The 7,853-nt window shown below is 32.9% G+C and overlaps 1 long non-coding RNA gene across 6 annotated transcripts; it reads right to left on the reverse strand.

Moving 5' to 3' along the window:
• Nucleotides 1–5,456: 5,456 nt before the first annotated feature.
• Nucleotides 5,457–7,448, reverse strand: LOC108559882. Of its 6 annotated transcripts, none has more exons than XR_001890957.1 (5): nucleotides 7,120–7,448; nucleotides 6,515–6,769; nucleotides 6,214–6,457; nucleotides 5,991–6,154; nucleotides 5,457–5,935 (listed from the first exon to the last, which is right to left on the reverse strand). It is a non-coding gene; the product is annotated as an uncharacterized LOC108559882 (long non-coding RNA). The 6 variants fall into 6 exon arrangements; XR_001890954.1 differs by having other exon boundaries at nucleotides 7,096–7,448; XR_001890955.1 differs by lacking the exon at nucleotides 7,120–7,448 and adding an exon at nucleotides 6,827–7,078.
• Nucleotides 7,449–7,853: the final 405 nt, after the last annotated feature.

Consider the following 7,853-nt stretch of genomic DNA (forward strand, 5'->3'; position numbering starts at 1 on the left):
CACCCGGACCAGAAGCGTATTGTGAACATGCTCTTGCACCGCTCCGCGAGGAGCTCGCGGACTTTAGAAACGACAAGTGGTAGATTTTCTGAGTGACAAAGTCGCTCAACAACAAAAAGTCCCAGTTTTCCATTTTCCATGGACAGCACGGGAACGTGGACTCCAAAGAGGAAAAGGCTAAGGTTTTTGACAACAGCCTCGAACAGCAGTGCGGCCCCAACTATGTCAACTCAGATCTGGACCACATCGAGCATGTCCATCGGGAAGTGCGACTCACTACAGATTTGGACGCTATTATGGTTAGCCGAAGTGAGTGGCAAAAGCAATTGTCTTAAAACAAAAAAGGCCCCAGGCATTGACCATTCCATTTTGCCATCTTCATGGCCGACGCACTTACCGCCAACACCAGTGCCACAACCTCCGCCTACTATGCAGACGACACTGCTATTCTGGCCAGACATTCGAGTACAACGCATAATACTAGGCTCCTCCAAACTGCACTCGACCAACTGGAAGAATGGTTCAGGTTATGAAGGATCGAAGTTAATCCTAACAAGAGGGTTGCTGTCCTATTCACCAGACGTAAGCTATCCACCCCCTAGAAAACTTGGAAGCCAACAATCAAGTCATTGGGAGTTCTCGATCGAGGGCTGCGTTTCAAGGAGCACATTGACCAAGTAGTTATTAAGGCATATGGAATTGAAAAACTTGCGACTTACATAATTTCCAGAGACAAAAAAAATACCCAGAAATTTTTTACAAAAATTGACGCAAAAATAAAACAAAAAACTCTTGAGATTCTGAAGAAGTCTTCCGCACGTATGTTCAAACTTGGGGTTTCATTATCCATAAACGTTTTCACCGATCAATATGATTACCGAATTTACCGGTAATTTCTTAAGAACATGAAATTTACAAAAAATATCAACATGAAATTAGTATTACAATAATATCTACATTACTATTGATCAAAATGGCTGTTAGAAGCTTTGGGTGAAACTGATACAACACTAAATTCTTATATTAACCATGAATTTTTGATTGACGGATTGTCTGCATAAAATACTAATTTAAGTAGAGAATTAAAATCAAAATTAATTTTATGTATTTAAGAGCGAACACAAATTTCGTTACCACAATGTTTGCACAATCCTTCAGATCTTAAGAATATGCACAAGAGGACGATTAATGTGTTAACACTTTTATCAAAATTTAATAGGATTCTGCTAATTACTACTTAGCACATACCCCAGCTTATATAAGTGGTGATACTATCACATGAAATTTCTACACACATAAGTTCGGTACATCAAAGAGTACATCGTTTTGTAGTATTATATGGTAGTGTCTTTCAATTGTTGAATGTAAATTTAACTACATATTTGTACTAAACCTCCACTCAAAAGTGAGGAGTACTTTGCAGTTGCGTTAAATTAAGTTACTGTGGAACCGATGAGAATTTAGAAAATTTTACTACTAACAAAAGTGGGCCAAAGTTAATATTAATGAATATTTGCAATCAATCCTTTTTGCTGATCTAATTGCTTGAAGTTGGACGTAAGTCGGTTTCAAAGCGAACAAAACTAAAAACTATTTAAACAATAGAAACCGAAAGAAAATTGATAATCCACGCTCAACAAAAAACCTACAATACTCACAAATGAAAATCACCTACTACATATCAAAAACACAAGGAACCCAATTCCAAGTAGGAATGGATTAATACAACTCAATTTATTGAGACTAATGGAACTATACCTCAACATTAGGTAACTTTATGGTCATCATCAACCTGCTGGTCTAACCGAAAAACGCTACCATACATATTCGCTTGAAAGTGAAAAGACGAAATCAAAAAGCCTTCCGGTCATACATCACCGAAGAAATTGTTTTAAATGCACAGAAAATTGAAAAATTTATATAACTATAATATCGAAACTAGCATAAACATGATAATAAATTATGTATCAGAACAAGAATTTGCGTTCCTCAGATATTTGAAAAAGTTCCGCATATTGGAAAGAGTTAACAGCAAACAAATAAAATGTATTTATAAATATCATGCTGTGTATGTAATATTTGCCTGCAGCATTAAATATTGGGTAAGCACAATCCTCTATAATTTAGTAAATCAATGTATAATAATTTATTTTACTTGCAATAATCAGCAATTACCAAAACTATTGTCTAAAGTTGGTATAGCTATCACCGAAACAACACAACAGACAATGAAATAAAATTTACAGTAATCACTAACATCACCAATATAACAAAAATCTATTATAAAATAAATCGATGTGTAAAAGACAGAAATCATAGAAATGAGAAGTATTTAACACTGGCTTACAAGCAGTGAAAAGGAAAGATTTACAAATGGACCTTAAACGCAACATTGTCTGAAAATAATACAAATGTAAATAATGTTCACGATCAAACTTAAATAAAAAATAATTAAAATTAGTATATCGTCTTCGCCGAAGTCTCGACGATTCTTAACGACGAGATCCCGGTTCGCAACCACATCTTTTGTTTAAATATATAAGTAACAAACAATTCAACAGATTTCTTGTCGCAATCAAGTAAATTAAAGCTCTTCGTAATTATGAGAAATATTTTGTAAAGAAAGATAATGTTGCAAGTAATGATGTTAATTTATAGGATCGGATGATCCTTCGAAAGCTGTAAATTGGTGTCTCAGCTGTTTGTTTAGTGTTGTCTTCTTTTTGTTTTGTAACTTGTCGTATAAAGAAGTTGTGTATCTTACGTGTTGCGGACGGTTTTATTTACTTTTCAATTGTAATTGGTGGTTTCTCGACATTTTTATTGCTTCTTATGTTAGTATTTGAAATTCGTTTATGTTGGTTATTAGGTATGAAGAATTCGAATCGAAATTAAGAGTTTATTTGTTTTATCTTTAATTGTAAATGACTAGTTGTTCCAGTTTGAGATCATGTTCTTTCTTTATATTTATAGTTCTGATTGCAGAGGCAAATTACATGTTGCTCGTGAGGCTGGACAATTGTTTCCACTTCCTTTATATCATTTATTTCCAGAATTGTTGCATGATTTGTTGAATACTTTTCTTTCCGTTTTGTTTTAAAAGATCCGGTTATTTATAATTTGTGTTGTTTCTTCTACGTTTTCATTTCTAATGATTTTTTGTTTCTATGCTTCAGTACGTCGTATGTTTGTTCTATATTTGTGTTTTGTACTTGATTTATTTTTTTTAATGGTGTTCCATATTTATTTGAAATGCTTTGTGTGTAGTTGCATGTGGTACTACTGTTCGTATATAGTTCCACATTAGATTTTTGTTTTAATTTTCTTTCTCGTCATCATTTGTTTAATTTTATTTTTCGATGTATGCTCTTTTTTAAATGATTTTTCGACTCTCCTTCAAGTAAAGTTAGCTATTTGTTGCTTATTAGTTTCAATTCTCTAGAAATCTCCTTTTATTAGTTATCTTATTTTCTTTTTTCTCCTCATAGTTCCATAATATTGTGGTTCTTTTTTTATTGTTTCAATAAATATCTAAGAATTTATCGTTTTTTATTTAATATGTAATATTCGTAAAATTTATGGATATTTTTCATTTCTTTGTTGTATAAATATCTATTATTTTTATTTTGATATCTTCTTTTCATGTATATCTTTGATCTTTGTTTTTTTTAAATCTAGTCTCCTGTTATTTTCTTTGATTCGTCTATATTTTTCATGTCCCCTTTGGTTCATTTTAGTTGGGAGTGAAATATAGCGTGTTATTTCATCTTCTCGATGTAAATTTTCCAACTTTAGGAAATATCAATAATTTCTGTTTCAATGTTGTATGGTTTTCATCAACATAAATAACACAGATATGTGAATGTCTTGGGATTTTTTACGATTTTAAATCTACCACGTTTTTGAGGATAACATTCTTTGTTCGAACCGTTCTTGAGAAAACACTGTTAATTTCCGTTTCCATGTAGTATATAGTTCCACGTTACATTTTTGTTTTAATTTTCTTTCTCGTCATCATTTGTTTAATTTTATTTTTCGATGTATGCTCTATTTTGAAATCATTTTTCGACTCTCCTTCAAGTAAAGTTAACTATTTGTTGCTTATTAGTTTCAATTCTCTAGAAATCTCCTTTTCTTTATTCTCTTCATAGCTCCATACTATTGTGGTTCTTTTTTATTGTTTTAATAAATATCTAAGAATTTCTCTCGTTTTTTATTTAATATTCGTAGGATTTATGGATTTTTTTTCATTTCTTTGTTGTATAAATATCTATTATTTTTATTTTGCTATCTTCTTTTCATGTATATCCTTGATCTTTGTCTTTTTTTAAATCTAGTCTCCTGTTATTTTCTTTGATTCGTCTATATTTTTCATGTCCCCTTTGGTTCTTTTTAGTTCGGAGTGAAATATAACGTTTTGTTTCATCTTCTCGATGTAAATTTTCCATCTTTAGGAAATATCAATAATTTCTGTTTCAATGTTGTATGGTTTTCATCAACATAAATAACCCGGATATATGAATGTCTTGGGATTTCGAACCGTTCTTGAGAAAACACTGTTAATTTCCGTTTCCGTGTAGCATGGTTTAATCGTTTTCATCGTCATAGCCAATCCGGAAATGTGGATGCCGTGGAATTTCATCGATTGTAAATCGACCACGTTTTTATTTTTGAGGTTAAGATTGTTTGTTCAAGAAATTTTAACGTCTTAAGAATATATTGTTAATTTCCGTTTCCGTGTAGCATGGTTTACTCGTTTTCATTATCATAACCAATCCGGATATGTGGATGCCGTGGAATTTTATCGATTTTAAATCGACCACGTTTTCATTTTTGAGGTTAGGATTATTTGTTCCTGGAAAAATGTGTCCTATGCCTTTCACGTTCTTTTCTGGGTTTCTTCCTATTAGCATCATCGCCAATCTTTTGTTGTCTTGTTGGATGTTATAATTAATAAGACTTGATAACGCTAAATTGTAATAACTGTAATGTGTTACACTACTTGACACTTCAACTTCTTGATTCGTTCTGACTCCGGCTCCTCGTCGTTATTTCTATGCTTGTTTTTTTGTAAGTAAATGTGGTTGCATACATAGACATTTGAACCGCTGAAATTAACCCGCGAATTTACAAAATAGAAGAAAACTAATTATGTGATTGCTTGTTTATAAGCTCTTTTCGTTTGTTTCTATGTGTTTATTTACAGTTTTATGCCTAGCCATACACCGTAAGGTGTGATCTAAGTTGCTCAGCTCCACTCTATTATAAAGTGGAGGAATCAGAACAGAACTAATTATCCACTCTATTATAAAGTGGAGGAATCAGAACAGAACTAATTATGTGATCAGTTTTCATCTTTCAAGTACAAAACAAATGAAACTAATAAATACGACCACAAGATGCATTTGATAAAACGGTCAATATATTTTATATAAGAATTCAATTATTTGCTTCGAATAAAATTATAAAAAATATCTGTGTTGTACGGTATTTATTTGACTCATCTCAGCATAACATGTTTTAGATAGCTTCGTTATAGACAATCTTAGTACATTTCACTACAAATATTGCAGCAGCATCAAAACGGGAAACACCATCTTCATTGTAGCACACGACCATCCAAATACGATCATAAGACGAGAAGCTACTAGAGAAGTTCTGCTCGTAGGACATTAATGCATTCGACAACGTCGACATGAGCAGACTCCGCATTATTCTACAATCTGCAAGGCTTCCGACTCATATCCTCAACATAATCATGAGGCTGATAGGAGAAAGGAGAGTCCAATAATTGACTCGTACAAGGTCTAGAAGTGCAATTTTCTGCCTATTAACATTCAACTTTTAGAATTGCTATCTGGTAGAAACCCTTCTGGAGCGTGTGAAACTGCTCGGATACGCTACCCATCTCGCTTATTGAGTATCCGACTACAACCTACAAAAATTGGACATCCAGATGAATTAAGCACTAAATAATATAAAACCACTACCTATGCCATAGAAACCTGCATAGCATCCTGTACAAAACAAAAGTCATGCTTAACACAAGAATATGTGCTCCACGTTAACCAGTTTTAACTGTGGGAGATACAATCATTGAGTTGGTGAACCCCTATACATTCCTGGGATTGTGATTTGCTAGACCATCGTGGACCTGTAAGTGAAAAAATATAATAATATTGGAAGAAAATAAGGAGAATAATGATAACTCACAAAATCTATATAATCCTTCTCTAATACAAATTGATGGCTCAAAGAAAACTGGAAAATATCCTCAGAAATATAATAACAGAACTCTTTGCAATACATTGCACCGTATGTACTATACAGCAACTGGCCCACTATCTGCACAAACTCCGAACTTTCTAGCACACCAACGCAGGCCAATGTATATGTGGAGCCAGTGGAGACATGAATCACTGCACATGTGAATGCTCACTTCAAGCAGAGAAATTTCCTAAAAAGTCAAAGAACTTATTAAATGTGAATACTCACTACCAACAAACCTACACACTGATGGCAATGTGTGATGATCATATGTGAAGATCCAAGTTCAATCAAATATGCCATATACATCACAATATGAGAACTGGAAAATATCCTCAGAAATATAATAGCACAACTCTTTGCAATACATTGCACCGTATGTACTATACAGCAACTGGTGCACTCAAAGTCCGAACTTTCTAGCAAAACAACTCAGGCCAATGTATATGTGGAGACATGAATCACTGGACATGTGAATGCTCACTTCAAGCAGAGAAATTTCCTAAAAAGTCAAAGAACTTATTAAATGTGAATACTTACTACCAACAAACGTACACACTGATGGCAATGTGTGATGATCAGATGTGAAGCAGCTTATTGAAATACAAGGAAAATAATTGCATCAATATAGACATTTTCTCCCTATTTGTGCATGATAATCTTAGATCTGTACTATCAGATTGACAAACGTTAAGTAACAATACACCAAGGGAAACATCACAAAATGACTAATATTATGCATTATATCATTTCATGACTTATTGAATTATTATTGAAGATAAGCATCTCATCTGAATAGTACATATTTCAATATTTTATTTACTTAACCTCAAGATTTGTTTACATCCCAACCTTCTCATTTACAGTCTTGGTAATAAGCGCTCAGATAAACCTCATATGAATATGCTTTAGTCTTGTCCTAGTGGTAACCATGTAACCATACTCCAAACACAAAATTAATCGGGTAGAAAAATGTTCGTCTTTTAAACATCCACTCCCTTCACTTAGCTTGTATCAAGCACAATTTCGCCAGATACCGCCTCGTGACATAAAGACGATGATTAGTGCAGTTGGACTGCCGAAAGTATGCGAAAGATGATGGTGTGTTTGTAGGTTAGAAAAAAAGTTGTCTGTGACGTTGATCACTCTGATGCTCATGTGTCATCGAATTCAAAGTTCATCCGCACGTCTTTCCGTGGCGCCACATGTATTGTCGCCAAATAATATAAATTTTGATATTTTCATATAAAATTTCAAACAAGTTTTACTATTATTCACATATTAATCTTTATAAAACCTTAAATTAATCTATGTGTTTTGAAGTTATATTAATAAATAAATGTTTTTTTTTAATATTTTGTTTTATTTATAAGATTCATTTGCAAATATTTAGCTTGCTTGTTATTCTTATAATTGTGGATTATTAGTTGCAAAATTTCGTGACCTAGTTATACTTTTTTGGGAAAACGTATTTCTCTGTACGAGTAAAAATCCGGAAATTTTGGAACGCATTAAACTTGTTAAGCGAGGTTTCACTGTACATGTTAATTATATTGATGTTACTACGACTCCCTTAAAAATATTTA

The sequence above is a fragment of the Nicrophorus vespilloides genome, unplaced genomic scaffold (genome assembly GCF_001412225.1).
Source record: "Nicrophorus vespilloides isolate i.1.1-1 unplaced genomic scaffold, Nicve_v1.0, whole genome shotgun sequence".
Classification (NCBI taxonomy): domain Eukaryota; kingdom Metazoa; phylum Arthropoda; class Insecta; order Coleoptera; family Silphidae; genus Nicrophorus; species Nicrophorus vespilloides.